The sequence below is a fragment of the Aquarana catesbeiana genome, linkage group LG02 (genome assembly GCF_042186555.1).
Source record: "Aquarana catesbeiana isolate 2022-GZ linkage group LG02, ASM4218655v1, whole genome shotgun sequence".
NCBI classification, from domain to species: Eukaryota; Metazoa; Chordata; class Amphibia; order Anura; family Ranidae; genus Aquarana; species Aquarana catesbeiana.
Window position 1 is genome coordinate 381,030,787 of NC_133325.1, and position 19,104 is coordinate 381,049,890.

Consider the following 19,104-nt stretch of genomic DNA (forward strand, 5'->3'; position numbering starts at 1 on the left):
GTCAAAAAATTAAAATTTTCCTGCAAGCTTTCTTTATTTTATAAATAACTGCTTGGGGAGCCAGTCTGTATGATGAGGCCACAATTTAGTGCCCTCAAAACAAGATTCAATGTTTTTGGGCTAAATTCTGGTGTCTGTTTGCAGACTTTGGATAGAAGTAACAGGTGCAGAAAAATCTGGCTTTGGGTGTTGGCGGTCCCTTCATACTGTAACCCTATAGAGGTACTCTTGATGAAAGCAAGAATTAGCCTTGCTGTCAAAAATTGAAATGATATGCCCCGGTCAAACAGGTGCAAAAAAATTGGGCTTTGGATTTCAGTGGTGCCTTTACACGGTAACCCTATAGAGTTACTCTTGGTGAAAGCAAGGATTGGCCTTGCTGTCAAAAACTGAAATGATATGCCCTGGTCAAACAGGTGCAAAGAAATTGGGCTTTGGATGTTGGTGGTGCCTTTACACTGTAACCCTATAGAGGTACTCTTGATGAAAGTAAGAATTGGCCTTGCTGTCAAAATAACTAATTATATGCCCTGGTCAAACAGGTGCAGAAAATTTGGACTTTGGATGTTAATTGCGTCCATGAAACCTATACCAAAAATGTTCTTCACAATAAAATCAAAACCCACAAAGCTAGGCAGCCTAGACAGTCTTGCACAGATTCCACATCCCGAAAACACTTAATCATCAACGACGGCATCAGGGGCTCGATAGCTGCTGCTAATCCAGGAAAGATTAATTTTGATAAATGTCAGCCGGTCAACAGTCTGTGGACAGATGTACTCTTTTACCTGTCATGAAACCTCCAGCAGCACTGAATGTCTGTTTGGAAAGCACAGTGGATGCAGGGCAGCCCAGCAGCTCAAATGCTTATTGGGCAAGTTCTGGCCAGTAGTCTATTCTTATGACCCAGGAATCCAGGGAATCGTCAACTGAAAAGCTCTCCATGTCTGTTTTTGCCCTTAGATAATCTCCCACCATATGATGCAGACAATGAAGAAGGGTTGTTGGAAGATAACAGCCCTGGGCGCCGAGGCCTAAAATTTTTTTGAAATGCATTACTGAGGCGGCCCCCTTCTCCACCACTCCTCTCTTAACCAAAAGAAGCCTCAAAACTAGCCTTTCCATGAGACAGTAACATAGCAGAGTCTGGAAAGACATTAAATAAAAACCAGTCATTTCCTAAGTGTTGGATCAAAGTTGCCACCATCCCTTTAATTAACATAAATATTTCAATATACCTCTTTCTGGGACTTTTACACAGCAACCATTGTAAAAAAAAAAAAATTGTATAAAAATATAAATTTTATTGTTCACAATTTTAAAATAGACCTCCATATAATCCCCTAAAACATCAATGACAGTGTTAGCACAAATTATATAATTGGTGGTGATAGCCAATACCATAAACTACTGTACATTCCAAATGGTATAGTAGCAGCTTTGTATGGAAGGGGAAATCCAACACATTTTGCATGCTTTGGGAACATGCATTACCTATCTCTCAATACCTTATTTGCTTTCAGCTCAAGTTTCTGGAGGGATTTTTCCTTGTTTGGATAACTTAGCCCCAGGGGATTATATATATATATATATATATATATATATAAAGATAACTAAAAAGATATGTGGTCCTGTTGGATGATTCTATATGTGCCCTGCTGGGTGGAGGGCTTTTGAGCTCTACATGGAGACTCGCAGATGTTTAAATGTATGTGAGTATAAACTCAGAATTACATATTATGATTAGGGATGAGCTTTGTGTTCGAGTCGAACCCATGTTCGACTCGAACATCATGTGTTCGGTCGTTCGCCAAATTACGCATGATATGGGCCGTTCGCGCCAAATTCGCAAGGCGCGTCATGGCCCATAATTCACTGCGGCATGCACTATGACCTGCAAGAATTGATGCTCTACATAAAGATGGCCTAGGCTATAAGAAGATTGCCAAGACTCTGAAATTGAGCTGCAGTATGGTGGCCAAGACCATACAGCGGTTTAACAGGACAGGCTTCACTCAGAACAGGCCTCGCCATGGTCGACCAAAGAAGCTGAGTGCACGCGCTCAGCGTCATATCCAGAGGTTGTCTTTTGGAAATAAACGTATGAGTGTTGCCAACATTGCAGCGGAGGTTCAAGGGGCGGGGGTTCAGCCTGTCAGTGCTCAAACCATACTGTGCACACAATTGATCTGCATGGCTGTCATCCCAGAAGGAGGCCTATTCTAAAGATGATGCACAAGAAAGCCTGAAAACAGTTTGCTGAAGACAAGCAGACTAAGGTCATGGATTACTGGAACTATGTCCTGTGGTTTGATGAGACCAAGATAAATTTATTTGGTTTATATGGTGTCAAGAGTGTGTGGAGGCAACCAGGTAAGGAGTACAAAGACAAGTGTGTCTTCCCTACAAACAAGCATGGTGGTGGGAGTGTCATGGTCTGGGGCTGCATGAGTGCTGCCGGCACTTGGGAGCTACAGTTCATTGAGGGAACCATGAATGCCAACATGTACTGTGATATACTGAAGCAGAGCATGATCCCCTCCCTTCAGAGACTGGGCCGCAGGGCAGTATTCCAACATAACGACCCCAAACACACCTCCAAGACGACCACTGCCTTGTAGACATGTGCATACGTTTTTGTCCGAATGCATTTTCAGCTGAATTTTGGGTATTTTCGTTATCGTTTTAACAAACGATAACGAACATGCAGAATCCGAAAACTGAAAGATCCGACATAAACAAATGCTTTATTTTCGTTGCGACAATAGTTCGATATAGATAGGAGATTCTACATGATGCTGACAATAGCCATCTGTGTCCATCGAACCTGTGGTCGAATGTGCCTAACCTTAGCTCTATTAGTCCAAGATTGTTCTACATAGAGAGAAAAGATTGGACATAGAGAGAAAAGATTCAACATAGAGAAAAGATTGGACATAGAGAGAAAAGATTTGACATTATAGAGACAATAGCAAAAAAGGTTGAATGTGCCTAACCTAACTCTATTAGTCCAAGATTATTCGACCTAGAGAGAAAAGATTTGACATGAAGATTCGACGAAGCAGTCGATGCGAGCAGACATTTATGGTCAAATGCTCCACCCATAGGCTATAGAAGAATTCTAATGTTGGTTGACTAGTAATAATAATTAATAAATATAATTATTACTAGTGTCATACAACATTAGAATTCTACTATAGCTTGTAGGCGGAACATTCGACTGGAAATGTATGATTGCGGCGTCATAAAGTTTAGCTGCTCCGTCGAATCTTCTTAGAACATTCGACAGACACCATAAGCCTTCAATGACAGGTTCAACCTTAAAAAATGCATTCGGTCGAAAATCCGAAATAATTAACAAAACAAAATAAATAAAAACGAATTTTGGGAGTAACTAAATAAATGTATTTTTCGGACGAAAACGAAATTCCGAAACGAAATATTTCAGTGTGCACTACTGCCTTGTCTACTGCCTTGCTAAAGAAGCTGAGGGTAAAGGTGATAGAATGGCCAAGCATTTCTCCAGACTTAAACCCTATTGAGCATTTGTGGGGCATCCTCAAATGGAAGGTGGACAAGCGCAAGGTCTCTAACATCCACCAGCTCCGTGATGTCGCCATGGAGGAGTGGAAGAGGACTCCAGTGGCAACCTGTGAAGCTCTGGTGAACTCCATGCCCAAGAGGGTTAAGGCAGTGCTGGAAAATAATGGTGGCCACACAAAATATATAATAGACATTAATGGCTGTGTGTTGAGTTATTTTGAGGGACAGCAAATTTACACTGTTATGCAAGCTGTACATTCACTACTTTACATTGTAGCAAAGTGTAATTTCTTCAGTGTTGTCACATGAAAAGATATAATAAAATGTTTACAAAAATGTGAGGGGTGTATTCACTTTTGTGAGATACTGTATATATAACACATTGCAGAGTATATAGTGCAGTCAGTGTAGTATATATAATAACGTGCAGGATATGTAGTGCAGTGCAGAGTATATAATGCAGTGTATTGAAGTGGTTAAGGGGAACCCTATGACAGAATTAAGAAAAAAAATGGCATGGGGTCCCCCCCAAAATCCATACGAGGCCCTTTGGGTCTTGTATAGATTTTAAGTGGAACTCCACACCAAAATTTAAAAATAAAACAGCATGGGTTCCCCCCCAAAATCCATACCAGGCCCTTTGGGTCTGGCATAGATTTTAAGGGGAACTCCACACCACGTGGGGCCCCCCAAATCCATACCGCACCCTTATTCAAGCAAGCAGCCTGGCAGAACAGGAAAGGGGGGATGAGCAAGCACCCCCTCCTGAACCATACCGGGCCACTTGCCTTAAACATGGGGAGGATGCTTTGGGGTGCCACCCAAGGCTTCTTGTGCCCATGGTGATGGGGACAAGAGCCTTTTCCCGACAACCCTGGCCATTGTTTGTTGTGGTCTGCGGGTGGGGGGCTTATCGTAGTCTGGAAGCCCCCTTTAGCAAGGGGTCCCCCAGATCCTGCCCCCCTCATGTGAATGGGTATCGGATACATTGTACCCCTAACCATTCACCAGAAAAAGTGTCAAAAAGTAAAAACCACAGCAGACAGTTTTTGACAATTCCCTTTTTAAAAAAGAAAAAAAAACTGTCTGGCGATATTCCATTCATCTTTAATGACACCGCCTCCGACGGACCAGAAAAACAGAAAAAAAGAAAAAAGCCCCGCCTCAATGGGAGGCCTCCCGGCGATTGCTGTCTCTTGGCTTTGACAGCTGTTATATATAGGCAAGGGCGGGGGCGCCCCATGACGTAACCTGAGTGACCCCGCCCACTGCTGACGTCATGCTGACCCTGCCCTTGCCTATATAAGCACTGTCAAAGTGAAAAGACAGCAGTTGCCTGGAAGGCCTCCCATGGAGGTGGAGATTTGTTTTTTCTATATTTTGGGTCCGTCGGGTGGCATGATTGACAATGGATGTACGTTACGGGACAGTTTTTTTTCCTTTTTAATAAAGGAATTGTCAAAAACTGTCTGGGGTTTTTACTTTTTGATACTTTTTTTGGTGAATGGGTAGGGGTACAATGTACCCGATACCCATTCATATGGGGCGGCGTGATCTGGGGGCCTCTTTGTTAAAGGGGGCTTCCAAATTCCGATAAGCCCCCCGCCCACAGATCCCGACAACCAATGGCCAGGGTTATTGGGAAGAGGCTCTTGTCCCCATCAAAACAGGGACAAAGTGCCTTGGGTGGCACCCCAAAGCACCCTCCCCATGTTAAGGGCAAGTGGCCCAGTATGGTTCAGGAGGGGGGGTGCTCGCTTGTCCCCCCTTTCCTGGCCTGCCAGGCTGCTTGCTCGAGTAAGGGTCCGGTATGAATTTTCACGTTCATGTCCCATAGACTTTAATAGGGTTCGGATGTTCGCTAGAACTTTTTGCCTGTTTGCGGTGTTCTGGTGTGAACCAAACCGGGGGGTGTTCACCCCATCCCTTTTTCCAGGTGTTGAGTAAATACCAGAAGTCCCATTGTTCAGAGACTAAAGGCTCCTTTTCTTTATTTGATTTGTCCACAACTTATTTGCAGATCAAATTGAGTCATTTTCCATCTCTTGAGAAAGTTAAACTTAGTCTGGTGCTGTCATTTGACCTATTTTAAATCTGGTTTCATAGATCATAATTAAAGAAATTATAAAAAAAGTGTTTTCCCATAAAAGCTCTGACATTTAGAATGAACATAAATAACAGATCTTGGCTATAGGCTTTTGATTAATTTCCTGCCTTGGTGCTTGGGGTCCTTAACCCCATACCAGTTCATGTTCTTACCTTAGATACACACTTAATCATCATAATTAGTTTGGCTCTCCTACCATCTGTTCACTCTGCTAATTTAATTGTTCCTATTTTGTTTGTATAGTTTTTTGAACCATGGGAAACCATTGCCACAAAACATGCAAACCTGTTTAAAACAGATTTACTCCTACTCTACGCTCCTAAAAAATACCCCCAATTCCAAAAAAAAAAAAACATTTTCTCACTGTGTATCAACTGTACTATATACCACACTCTTAATAATCATACTGCTGCCACATTAAACACCCCCCAATACATATAAACTTCAAAATAGTGAATACAAGATATACTCTATGTAGTGCTGTGTTTATAAATAAATCAATAGTAGCCAATAGTTTTGTGTAATCCCACTCCAGAAGTGCTCAATTAGTGCTCAATTTCTCCACCTCTTGGATAGAAACTCACCAGATAACAATGTGTCTCTTATTGTTTCTAAAGAAAAAATTTGTGCTAGGTGTACAAACAGTAACTTAGTGAATATCACCCGTGAAGGAAAATCCTGCAGCTATGCACTATACCTTGATAAGGGCACTACTAAATAGATATAACAAAAAGCACAGCGCTGGATATAAATGCAAAAATACAACAAAAATTGATATTACTATTAAAGCACCAACAACTTTCATATGTGATAAAAGAAAAAAATAGAAATGAACAATAACATGAATGCTTCACTATAGTGATATATATGCGTGAACAATAACATGAATGCTTCACTATAGTGATAAATATGCGTGACTATTCCCAGTTTTTTATCCACACATTTAGAAAAAAGTCCAAAGATGCAAAAATTATGTCAAAACAAATGTCCAAAAAAGCAATTAAATGTGACTTTGAATAATAAATCTGTGACTGTCACCGTGTTGAAATCCCGTCACCTGGTATAGATTGAAGGCTTACCAGATAGCCTTTGATCAGAGGCATAGAGCTAACAGCTTGGGGTTTGCCCTCCACAGCGGCTGGAACTTTAGCTGGGATGATGGATGTAGATCCACAAACGATCGCCACAGGCTTCCAGACAGCGGTACAATCAGGGAAGAGAGCTCTCACCGATATGGAAGTGTTTAAAAGAAAAGAGAAAACTCCAATGGTGTAGAACGTTTTATCTCTTGTTTATTAAAAGTCGCCTCACTGGCATCCATAAAAACACTTTTCCTTGCAAGGAACCAATACAGCTTTAAAACGAAACTCCGCGTCATTTCGTCAGAAATGACATCATCAGGTGCCCCTGATGATGTCATTTCTGACGAAACGGCCGTAGGATAGACACGCTCATACCGACGGCGCATGCGCGGAGTTTCGTTTTAAAGCTGTATTGGTTCCTTGCAAGGAAAAGTGTTTTTATGGATGCCAGTGAGGCGACTTTTAATAAACAAGAGATAAAACGTTCTACACCATTGGAGTTTTCTCTTTTCTTTTAAACACTTCCATATCGGTGAGAGCTCTCTTCCCTGATTGTACCGCTGTCTGGAAGCCTGTGGCGATTGTTTGTGGATCTACATCCATCATCCCAGCTAAAGTTCCAGCCGCTGTGGAGGGCAAACCCCAAGCTGCTAGCTCTATGCCTCTGATCAGAGGCTATCTGGTAAGCCTTCAATCTATACCAGGTGACGGGATTTCAACACGGTGACAGTCACGGATTTATTATTCAAAGTCACATTTAATTGCTTTTTTGGACATTTGTTTTGACATAATTTTTGCATCTTTGGACTTTTTTCTAAATGTGTGGATAAAAAACTGGGAATAGTCACGCATATTTATCACTATAGTGAAGCATTCATGTTATTGTTCACGCATATATATCACTATAGTGAAGCATTCATGTTATTGTTCATTTCTATTTTTTTCTTTTATCACATATGAAAGTTGTTGGTGCTTTAATAGTAATATCAATTTTTGTTGTATTTTTGCATTTATATCCAGCGCTGTGCTTTTTGTTATATCTAATGTGTCTCTTATTGAAGATCGGCATGTAGCGCTTTAAATTAATGATGATTCCTTCTTATGGGCTTCCGCTTCTGCTGACTATGCTGTCTGCTCTCTCTACACCGTGTCGCCTAGCAGTGGGTGTCACAGAGCTGTGGATCCTGTATTGGTTGGCAAGAGATGAGCGAAATACAGAGCGGCCAGCTTGGGATGCAGTGATTTTATATGCCTATGTTACATGCCTATCTCTCTCTAAGAGGTGGAGGAATCAAGCACTAATTGAACACTTCTGGAGTGGGATTACACAAAAATATTGGCAACTGAATATACGCTTGTGGATGCTGTTAGCGAAATTTGGTTGTACGCAGAACACACAGCCAAATCTCCTGTTTCTAATCATAATAACAATTTCGTCTAATGATATAATACCATCTCACCTTTTGATCATATGTCTCTCCTCTGGTGTAGCTCATCCTCTGGTGTGTGCGTCATGCTTACAAATAGAATCACAACACATCCTTCTTACATTCCCATCTCAGCAAGACTGCCCTTTACAGCTCTGTCTGCCTCCTTTATTCAAAAGACCACAAAAGCAATCACAAACAGGAAGCCCTGGCCCCAACAGCCAATCATTTCCTTCACAGGGTGTGACCTCAGCCTCACAGGATGTAAGTGACCATATAAGGATTTAACAACAGAATACAAAACAACCAATGAACAATGACTAAAGGACATGATACAATATACTAAATGATGATGACTAAAGTTCCTTGTGCATGGGAGATTATCCGCAGGTATACGTCATGGCACCCCAAACATGTTGATCAGGCACACCAGGGGTGACAAGAGCAAAACACCTCTAAACCGATAATGTCTTTGCAGAGCGAACGCATCCCCACCAGACGATCGTTCTGTGCATTGCACAGGGGCCCTTTTGCTGGCGGACATGTCCTCTCTCCGCAAACACCTCCCTCCAAACACCAGGAAGTTTTCCATTACCTAACAGGTCTCAGCCAGCGTCGGACTGCTCCAGTCAGTTCTTTAGAACGGGCTGTGGTTGATCAGACACTGGGAGATTTATGACAACACATTAATATAACATTTTCCACAACAGTCCCTCCTCTTGTCATATGATCCCATGTGTCCCTCGATGAATCCTGATCTTCTTCTTAGTCCATAAAAAGTAAAACACGGCTTGACATGTAGACTCTGTTGGAGATGACGTGGTGAGCTGTAGTAGTCGCCGGTCGGTCTGGGATCCTCTGTGTCTTGTACGTGGGTCGGGCTTCGGGGCATCTCATCAGGGAAGATGTGGTCATCTGCTCAGGCTCTGGTCACGCGTCCAATCAGGCAACAGGAGCACCTCATCATGGCATATAGAAGGAATAGAAACAAAAACAACATAAGTATATATACCCCTACTTCCTTCACTATGATCCACTGCAAGATAAAAATTAAATCTCCAACGATTCCCAAACCCTTAAAAAGGATTCCAACCTTCACTATCTATAGCTCTGGCTTTGCCTTGCAGGGATCTAAACCTTATCCATATGGGCCTGAACTTTGTCACTACTATCCCCGATCCAGATATAACAATCTTTACTTATGAATTCCCAGAAACCCCCTTGGACTGTGGGAACTTCCTTGTAGCTTCAACAGTTACATGAAACATCCCATCCTCTATGGATGAGAAATTGTTCAAGCGTTTCATGAGCTCAAGCCCCCACCGTGTACAAGCAATTCCCTTCCAGCTGTCCATGCCATTCTTACCTTCTCTCGCGCCATCAGACCCTCACGATCGGCCGCGACATAAGATGCTGGGACGAGTTTCACCAGCACATATGAACCTCTTGCCTTACGGGAAATTACCTTATAAGCTGTAGATCCACATTAATACCAAACTACAGTTGTAGCACACTTGTGGGCTACCTAGTTATCCCGATACCAAAGCTGGCAAGAACCAGAGCTATTGTTAAAAATATAATTAATTTTACCCTCTAGAAATGTTTTGTCACATAGCATGTACCGCTGGGGCACTAATACCCGACCATGTGTCCTGTTCTCTTTCTTAGCCAGTTGGGATGCTTTTCATCGTTACCCTTGCCAAAATTTATTAAACAAAAAAATATAAATGAACAAAGATACTCCTCTACTCTTTGTGGTTGATCCGCTTCTTGCAGTGGCTGGCGTGGTCTCATCCCTCAAGCTTCTTTACAATGACCCAATTACCTGGTTGGAAAGAATGTAAACTGGTTATTGTGTCAGGGTCCAGGATGGACTCGTGAACCCTGTAGTGGACCTTTTGAAGTTCATGTTACAGTGATTGCACCCACCCCATCAGCTGAGAATGTAGGTGACAGCTAATGAGGAAAGTACAACTCTGTTTTTGGTTGACCTTCAAACAAACCTCATATGACAATAACCCAGACATCAGGACTGTGGTCACTGCATAACCTGTGCGTGGCTTACCATCCGGGGTGTAATACCTGGAACCAGTGACAAAAAGGTTCTTAGCATCTGGGATGGGAGCCTACTTCACCAGACTGCTGCTTGCTGATTCAAATTCTATCAAAGAAAGACAGTCTTGGCACAAACTTGGTTAGAATCAGAGCGGTTAGTATTGTTGGTTTGAAAATGTGTCATTCTCACCACTCTCATCCCCCCTTTTCTTCCTCCTCATTACAAACTGGAGGAAGACATGCAGGGTTTAGAATGGTGCAGAATAAAACAGTGAAATAGCCTATGATACTTTTACCTTCTTATACACCTGTACACACACTTCCAGAAACTCTTTGGACCTGAAAAGATACTTATAAACAAAAGTTATTACTCTATCCTTCAAAGAATGGTAAACAATACAACATTCATGTACATTGGTAAATTGTCACTGACATTCCACAAAACCGACAATAACTAAACCCTCTGTAAATCTTACTTTCACGTTTTTTTTTTTTTCTTCTTCTAAAATACAACAGCCGCGACACGCAAGAGGGCTGTCGCGGGAGGTTCAAACATCTTGTTACCACATACAAACAATGAGACAAACATTTAGATACAAATGTGGGGGAGATATTTCATAGTTCCCAAAAACGAAAAATGAAAAATAAAAACGACCAGATGGAATGCTGCCTTCATTCTTTTAGCGATAGAAAAGAATACAATTTGAAAGGCACGAGAGCATTTCAAAATCTTTGCATGGACCAGCCACACAAAGTTCAAAAACAGGCCTGCGTATTTTTAATCACACAAATGTGTACTACACATCCATCAACTCACTCAACATTACAGATTTCTGAAGCCACAGTCGCGCAACATCAACTCCAGAGGGATACCCAAAATAGTATCCTTGGACCACCTATGTCAATCTTTCTGGGGTTTAATGGCCTTTTCCTCAGAACTCAGATTTCATGTATTATGTAGCTGTTTGACTGGGGTGCATGGACGACCTATTGCCCATGACGATTCAAATCGCTTTTTTTGGCGAACTCTGCGCCCAGAGAACCCTGCGCTTTATTTTCGGAGCGATTATGGTTTGCGCCTTTATCACCATAATCGACCCCCGCATTCTGATTATTATACACGGCCTGAGCGGGGCTGTTAGCGTACTACTCCTCACGTTTATGCTAATACAATCGCGAACTGGAATTCCGACTATTATACACGGCCCGACCAGTCTCACAATATACAGCCCTCTAAACGTGTTTGTCCGACAACTACAAAAACACCATGAAATCCTCTGCTATTCAAAACAAAAACAAACTTATGGCTTCTATCTGTACCCAGATATTACAATAATAACTTGGATGCCTCCTGTTTGCTCTCTACCCAAAACTGTATTACAGTATAAACCTTAATATAATTTAATAATAATAATAATTTTGTCCTTCCAAACACAAGTCAAAAGACCCCAAGCCCCTCCCACCAACTTCCTGTTGCACACCTGAGTAGGAAGAGGGAGGGGGAGGGGAAGCCTCAAATAGCTTCATATTTTTTTCTATCAAGACATTAGAAATCTTTACTAGAAACATAAACTTCTTTAAAACAACTGGAATAAAAACCTAAATGATTCTACTGGAAATGGAATTCAGTACAAAACCAGAGATATTTCGCTGGAGACTAAAATCAGCATAAACAAAAAGGCAGTTGCAGCAATCGAAAATCGGTCCACGGCAAAATGGTGAATGAAACCAGGACTACAGAAAAATGGCCGACATTAACAAATGACAAGAGACAAAGTTACATAAAACATCTTAAACAATACACGCTTGTCGCAAATACAACACAATATTTGACTCAGAGTTAGAACTCCCCTCATGTTATTACCTAGAAACCAGAGACCCCCACAGGGTGTAAACAGCTCCTATTGTGATGTCCTAACAATGCATGGGCACTTGGATATGCGACAGGCATTTTAACTTAAAACCAATATTCAATACAGAAAACGCAATAGTTTCCTTGAAAAGTATGTAAACAGTACAAAAATAGAATTCACAAAATGGTGCCTAGAAGCCAGATTGTAGCTTAAAGCACATGGCTTTGCACACACAAAGGAATACACAATGGAGCTTCCCCTATAGGAAGTCTCACAGGTCTTCAAAATGGCCGCCGATGCACATGGTGACCACAACAAAAGCCAGACCACAACAAAATGGCACATTTTCCCGCCAAAACTGACCAAGATGGATAAACATTTCAAAGTTCACACACAAAGGAAAAGAAAATGGCCAACCGTAGTCACATGGTAGACAACAACAAGAGAACAAAAGGAAGTAGCAGACAAAAACCATTTTCCTGCCAAAACCAAAAATGTCTCCTCAAAAACTTACACATTTGAGATACTAAATGAACGCTTAGACAAACATTTAAAAGTGTTAAAGTTACAAAAAGCACAACTTCGGAACACATGCTATCCAACGAAACAACCAAGGCACATAACCCACAATTACACGGCTGTAACATACCCTCAAACTCAGTTCACATCAGCTTTCACAGGAACAAGACACAGAGATACAGACAGTGAATGCCTGTATGTCTGTTCAGTACATTATAGTTCCCTTCCCCCAGGGCGTAGCCCCTTTCAATACAAAAACAATGCCTGCCCCTTCACTAAACTCATCTTTACAAACAGGTTCAGCTACTTACAAAACTACTCAGCCACATACACATTGTAGGCTGCAAATAATATCAATTCATACATTTCTATTTCAAACATCTGCATTATAAACTTGTTACACAGCATCAGGCACACACACACAGGCACAGTCTCCTTACACAAAGATTCGAAATACAAATCACACACACACACACACACAGGCACACACCAGACATACGATCAAACTTCCAGCATTATTTCAAAAGACGAAAAATGTGTTCTTTTTGCGAAGCAGACCCTCCCCAGCACATCTTAATGATCCGATTCTGAAGGAGGTTCTGTTCACTCCTACGTTCTGGCTCGCCATGCTGTTAGCGAAATTTGGTTGTACGCAGAACACACAGCCAAATCTCCTGTTTCTAATCATAATAACAATTTCGTCTAATGATATAATACCATCTCACCTTTTGATCATATGTCTCTCCTCTGGTGTAGCTCATCCTCTGGTGTGTGCGTCATGCTTACAAATAGAATCACAACACATCCTTCTTACATTCCCATCTCAGCAAGACTGCCCTTTACAGCTCTGTCTGCCTCCTTTATTCAAAAGACCACAAAAGCAATCACAAACAGGAAGCCCTGGCCCCAACAGCCAATCATTTCCTTCACAGGGTGTGACCTCAGCCTCACAGGATGTAAGTGACCATATAAGGATTTAACAACAGAATACAAAACAACCAATGAACAATGACTAAAGGACATGATACAATATACTAAATGACGATGACTAAAGTTCCTTGTGCATGGGAGATTATCCGCAGGTATACGTCATGGCACCCCAAACATGTTGATCAGGCACACCAGGGGTGACAAGAGCAAAACACCTCTAAACCGATAATGTCTTTGCAGAGTGAACGCATCCCCACCAGACGTTCGTTCTGTGCATTGCACAGGGGCCCTTTTGCTGGCGGACATGTCCTCTCTCCGCAAACACCTCCCTCCAAACACTAGGAAGTTTTCCATTACCTAACAGGTCTCAGCCAGCGTCGGACTGCTCCAGTCAGTTCTTTAGAACGGGCTGTGGTTGATCAGACACTGGGAGATTTATGACAACACATTAATATAACATTTTCCACAACAATACCAGCTATTGGAATGATCTGGTGAAGGTGGAAGAATGATTTTATTTGTATATTTTGGATGAACTTTGTTTTCCATGGAATTCACAAAATACTTCACTGGGTGATATGTGTTTGTGAGTCACTAACAGACCGGAAGATTTGCCCCCTTGATGACCAGGCCATTTTTTGCGATACGGGACTGCGTCTCTTTAACTGACAAGTGCGACGCTGTACCCAAACAAAATTGACATCCTTTTTTTCCCCACAAATAGAGCTTTCTTTTGGTGGTATTTGATCACCTCTGCGTTTTTTTATTTTTTGCGCTATAAACAAAATAAGAGCGTCAATTTTGAAAAAAAAATATTTTTTACTTTTTGCTATAATAAAAATCCCCCCAAAAAATGTAAAAAAACAAATTTCTTCATCAGTTTAGGCTGATATATAGGGATGAGCTGAACACCCTGTGTTTTTTTTGCCGTATCGCAAAAAAAGTTCAGTTTGCAGCAGATCATGCGAACAGGCAAAAAATTTGTTCAAACAAACACCATTAAAGTCTATGGGACACAAACATGAATACTCAAAAGAGCTCATTTTAAAGGCTTATATGCAAGTGATTGTCATAAAAAGTGTTTGGGGACCTGGGTCCTGCCCCAGGGGACATGTATCAATGCAAAAAAATGTTTTAAAAATGGCCGTTTTGTAAGGAGTAGTGATTTTAATAATGCTTAAAGTGAAACAATAAAAGTGAAATATTCCTTTAAATTTCGTACCTGGGGGTGTCTATAGTATGCCTGTAAAGTGGCTCATGTTTCCCGTATTTAGAACAGTCCCTGCACAAAATGACATTTCTAAAGGAAAAAAAGTCATTTAAAAGTACTCGTGCTATAATGAATTGTCGGTCCTAGCAATACAGATAAAAGAAGTCATTGAAAAAAATGGCATGGGATCCCCCCAGTCCATTACCAGTCCTTTTGGGTCTGGTATGAATATTAAGGGGAACCCCGAACCAAAATTTAAAAAAAAAAATGACGTAAGGGTCCCCCTCAAAATCCATACCAGATCCTTCAGGCCTTTCAGGTCTGGTATGGATATTAAGGGAAACCCAATGGCAATTTTTTTTTTTTAAAATGGCCATCCATACCAGACCCTTATCCGAGCATGCAACCTGGCAGGCCACAGGAAAAGAGGGGGGATGAGAGTGCCCCCCCTCCTGAACCGTACCAGGCCACAGGCCCTCAACATGGGGAGGGTGCTTTGAGGTAGCCCCCCAAATGGGGGGCAGGGGGCTTATTGGAATATGGAAGCCCCCTTTAACAAGGGGACCCCAGATTCAGGGCCTCCCCCCGTGTGAAATGGTAGCCCTACCATTTCACAAAAAAAGTGTCAAAATGGTAAAAATGACAAGAAACGGCTTGGGACGAGTCCTTTATTAAAAAAATAAAAAAAGTTAAAATGTCCCACAAAGTCCATTCTTCTTCTTCTCTCGCTCCACTGATGGACCGAAAAAGAAAAAAAGAAGCCGCACCGACCCGCCTCCATGGGAGGTTCCCGCCGTATGACGCATCTTCGCTTTGACAGTTCTTTTATAACTGAGGGCGGGGCCAAACCGTGGTGTTCCCCGGTGACCCCACCCCCTCTGATGCATGGGGATTTCCCTATGGCTTTCCCGGGGTGCCAGAGGGGGCGAGGCCACACGGTTACGTAAACGGGAGCCTTTTGAGTTCTCCCATAGACTTTTAATGGGTGTTCTGCGGCCTTTGAATTTGCTGCGAACACCCCAAATTGTTTGCTATTTGGCGAACAGGCGAACACCCGATGTTTGAGTCGAACTTACATCGATCTCATCCCTACTGATATATTCTTCTACATATTTTTGGTAAAAAAAATTACAATAAGCGTATATTGATTGGTTTGCGCAAAAGTTATAGCGTCTACAAAATAGGGGAAAGATTTATGCCATTTTTATTGGGTTTTTTTTTTTTTTTTGTTTTACTAGTAAGGGCTGCGATCAGTGATTTTTAGCGGGACTGCGACATTGCGGCGGACAGATTGGATCATTTTGACACTTTTTTTGGGACCATTGACATTTATACAGTGATCAGTGCTATAAAAATGCACTGATTACTGTATAAATGTCACTGGCAGGGAAGGGGTTAACACTAGGGGGCGCTCAAGGGGTTAAACATGTTCCCTCTTTTGTGTTTCTAACTGTGGGGGGTGTGACTCACTGGGGGAGGAGATAGATCGCTGTTCCTGATTAGTAGAAACAGACGATCTGTCTCTCCTCTCCTGTCAGAACACATCCCTGTTCTGGCTCTCGTGCCCGCAATCGAGAGTGGCCGACGGTCATCGCGTCTGCCGGCCACACGCATTGGGTCCCCCGCTGTGCAGTGCGTGCACATGCCCGATATTGTCCTTAAAGGTGGCGACGTACACCTACGGCGATTTGCGGGATCATGCCGACCTGCCGTAGTATAATGACGGCAGCTGTTCAGCAAGTGGTTTAAGCTTAGCAGATATAGTTTGGTGACTATTGATTTATTGATTTATTTATACATGCAGTGCTTCATAGAGTGTATCTTGTATTTCAAAATGTTGAAGGTTTTATGTTTTAAAATCCACTGGAACTTATCGTAAATATGATTAAATTGTGTTTTTTGTGAGGTTGTACTTTGCGGTACTAATAAACTAGTTTTTTTTATAAAAATAAAATAAAAGTCATTTTTTCATGTACAATGACACAAACATACATTTTCCTTTTCTAGGGTATTATATGGCCTCAGGTTTTTACTGGTATAGCAGTAAACCTCATCAATGTTGTTGTCAATGCTATTTTCATGTACGTCTTTAAGATGGGAGTGGAGTAAGTATGTCACATATATTTAAATTTCATTCTTGCACTGAGAAGACTCTAATACCAACCAAGTCAAAATTTCCCACTTCACAAATGAACAGTAGTATTGCAGACAATAGATGGATAGATAGATAAGATAGGTGGATAAGTTAATGGATAAGATAGATAGATAGATAGATAGATAGATAGATAGATAGATAGATAGATAGATAGATAGATAGATAGATAGATAGATAGATAGATAGATAGATAGATAGATAGATAGATAGATAGATAGATAATGCTTGTGATCAGACTGGAGGAAGATGCTTACTTTAACTCATGACTATTATGGCTATGGTAAACCTGTCGCGAGTGAAATACGATGGCTTTCGCTTAAGCTATGACTAAGGCAGTTTACAGCCAAAATACATTAACGGTCTTAACCATAGAATTTTAACAATAAAGGGTTTTAAAGTGTACAGTTGAGCTCCAGCATTTATAGTATTTGGAGGCCTTTGCTGCTTACCTCTTTCTGAAAATACTAGTTGCCTACTATACTGACTCACTGATATCAATACTCTAGTCCTTTTTTGTAGATCAATAGTATTAGAGAAGCCATAGGTTTTATCTGTGTACCAGGAAGGTGACTGAAAGTACTAAACATGGAGAGAATGAATATGACAACAATACATTTAGAGAAGCAAAGGTCAGATGGCAGCCTTGAGGTTTCTCTCATAGCAGGATTATTATAACGATATAGGTGTAGCTGCAGAATAATGGTGACCAAGTTTGAAGTTTTTTTTTCTGAGAATTACAACATGATTTTTATGGAACTAATAAAGCAAAGTTTCTTAATACAGATATTCCTTTTGTGATGCGAGGTTACCATATACAAACTAGGTGTAGAGAGTGAAGAGATGAGTAAGGAAATAATACAGACAGCATGCTTGCTCTAATTCTGAATGTATGTGTTGTGCTCATTTATGTATGTCTATTATGTATGTCTGCAAGATGCTGTAATACTAAAATTTAAAGCAGATATTGCAGCAGAATGCACAGCGCACCTATAATTAGACCCTCTCCTGTTTTAAAATCATTGAATGTTAGTAATTCCAAAATGTACTTGTAAGGAAAAAAAAAAGTTAGATTTATAGATATCTAACCCTCATCTCTGGTTTTGCTAGGTGTGATGCCACGGCCCTTCCAGGATATTTCCAAGGGAATACAGAGCACAAGAAATCTCAGGAGATAACACTCCAATCCATTGCAAGAGCGTCTTCTGCTGAGAATTTTGCTGCTCTGTATTCTCTAGGATCTGTCCAGAAGGAATGTGACATCATCCTCACCTAGGTGCCATAGGTGTAATACAGGTGTACGGTAACTATAAATATATATATATATATTTCTTTTATAGGTACATGTTAGAATTACTATCAGTAGGTGTTTTTTTAAAGGGGGAAGATGCCTGGACACTATAGGTGGAGGTGGAGCTTGCATTTTCCTTCAGGGTCTACTTTAATCAAATGTGTTTTTGCATTTACATAGTGAACTGCCTAATATTTGCATATACAAATACTGAATGTATCACTTTGGCAATAAATTAATTGTATATTTCATTTTTTTTCAGAGGTTCAGCTTGGGCAAACACATTTTCTCAGTGGATAATGTCACTTTCACTTTTTCTATACATAGTTGGTAAAAAGGTGTATGTGGAGACATGGGGAGGTATGTTACACAGGTGCGCTGAAAAAGTATAAATATTCCTTGAGCAAAGCAGTAGGTTTATGTTACTGTTAACCTGCAAGTATTGACCATCCCTTCCCTGCCCCACTGCTACCCTTCGCAGACTGAAGAGAAGATTAAAAGCCAGCACTGAATAGTGGGGTGCTTAGAACAAAAGGGTACTGACTGCACGCAAAGTGTATTTTAACAATTAATATTATGTGCAATTAATGAAAATAATGATATAGAAAATTATTTATAAATTTGAAAACATAATAAAATAAAATTGATCAAAAACCATTGTAGTTTTGCAGATCAAAGCAACAGGTTCACTGTAATAGTGCATCTGCCAACACCACCTCTTCATCCTCCACCACTTCATTCAACCACTGAGAGTGAAGAAAAATACCCAGTATTTCTAGATATTGGGGAACATGTGATTCACGATCTCATGTCCCGAATGACAGCACTGGTTATTGGTTGTTCAGGCTCCTAGCACTGTCACATGAGGTGGGCAGAGTCTCCTTAGCCTTCCCATGCCAAGTTTTTTCATGGATCTTGCACTGGCCTTCCTGTCC